We start from the raw sequence: 1,835 nt of genomic DNA on the forward strand, positions 1-1,835 counted from the left end.
AACAGTTCCTCAACAATGACCTTGAAAGATACGAGATGCAAAAGATTCCTTATGCATCTGCAGTAGGAAGTCTAATGTATGCTCAAGTTTGCACACGTCCCGACATAGCATTTGTTGTGGGAGTTTTGGGCATATATTTGAATAATCCTAGAATGCATCATTGGAAGGCAGTCAAACGTGTTATGCGTTACTTGAAGAGAACATAGAAGTACATGCTCACTTATCGGAGGTCTGAGAATTTAGAGATCATTGGGTACTCTGAATTCGATTTTGTTGGATGTCTAGACAGTAGATACTCCACCTTTAGATATGTGTTTGTATTGGCTGAAGGTACTATCTCTTGGAAGTCTGCGAAACAGATGCTTATAGCTCCTTCAACCATGGTTGCGGAGTTCATGGCTTGTTTTAAAACATCAGACCATGACATATGGTTGCGGAATTTTGTCATTGGCTTACATGTGGGCGATGGTATTGAAAGACCATTAAGGATTTATTGTGACAACAAGTCTGCGGTTCTTTACTCCAACAACAATAGAAGTTCTAAAAAGTCAAAATTCATTGACATAAAGTTTCTGGTTGTTAAAGAAAGTGTTCAAAATGGACACGTTTCCATAGAACATATAGGGGCAAATTTAATGCTAGTTAATCCACTGACTAAGAGTTTGGTACCTAAAGTCTTTCATGAGCATGTTGCTCATATGGGTGTTGTTCCTTAGGGTACCTTAGTTCAGTGGGAGTCTATATGTTTTATGTTTTGCTTTGAATATTATATACAGTTTCTTATGGATAATAAAGTTGATGGTTTATTGTTTCATTTTGAAATTGTGCATTATAACTATTAAGTTGCAATTAAAGACTTTGGATTGATCTCACTAAAGAATAAAGAAGGACCAGTTGGAAATAGACATGTTTGAGATCACATTGCATGAAATTTCCATGTCACTCATCCATATTTGATCTATGTCATTGAGTATATTAATATGGTGATCATCGTGGTCGAGTCATACTTAAATGTGATGAAAGTTGCGGTTGTTACATAGTTGATATATGAGATGGACCATATTGTATTAAGGAGAAGTCTAAATGTAAATAGCATACGGATGCACGCCTAAAGAACCTGTGATATAATTGTTTCAGGAAGATATGAAGCCAACGTGGGAGATTGTTAGAAATTTATAATTTATAATTAAGGTGGGCATCATATATTTGATACAATGATATTAGCTATTTATTTTTGGGGTTACAATATAAATGATCTAATTACTGGCTCCCCTTAGATTTCTGAAAGCTGATAATGGATATGAGTTTAATGGGTGGATATCCATCACATTAACTCATAGGGGATAATGGGAACCCTATAAGTTAACGCATAAGGAAGGTTATGGTCTCCAACACACCAAATCAAATTCAATTTTCTCCTCTCCCCATAAGAGTGAAAACACAAGTCCCAAAAGGAATCATGGATTTGGTTGAGGAAGGCCATCATACCACAAAACCTCTTTTAGAAACTTAGATCAAATGAGCACATCCAGGAACATGGATTCAGGTATGACACTACACCCTTTGTTTCATATATATGTGTCAGAATCATGAGATTTAAGATCCTAAGATTGGTATTTCACCAATCATAAGGAATTCCCGTCACTACTGTCCCTCGCCCAAGCGAGGGACTGTCGCTCAAGCGAGAAATGGAGCTAAAAAGGTTTGGTTACTCTGCCTAATCCTCGCCCAAGCGAGGGGCATTTCGCCCAAGCGAGGGGCACCTCGCCCTAGCGATATGCTCAAGCTTGGAAGTCTTATATCATCGCCCAAGCGAGAATCTCTAGCTTGGGCGA

At 37.9% G+C, this 1,835-nt stretch overlaps 1 long non-coding RNA gene across 1 annotated transcript in view; it reads right to left on the reverse strand.

The window, feature by feature from the left end:
- Positions 1–1,578, reverse strand: part of LOC109354187 — a 6,475-nt gene extending 4,897 nt beyond the window's left edge. The window contains exon 1 of the long non-coding RNA XR_002108520.1: positions 1,561–1,578. This is a non-coding gene — a long non-coding RNA (uncharacterized LOC109354187). The remainder of the gene's footprint in view (positions 1–1,560) is intronic.

Source organism: Lupinus angustifolius, chromosome LG08 (assembly GCF_001865875.1).
Source record: "Lupinus angustifolius cultivar Tanjil chromosome LG08, LupAngTanjil_v1.0, whole genome shotgun sequence".
Taxonomy (NCBI): domain Eukaryota; kingdom Viridiplantae; phylum Streptophyta; class Magnoliopsida; order Fabales; family Fabaceae; genus Lupinus; species Lupinus angustifolius.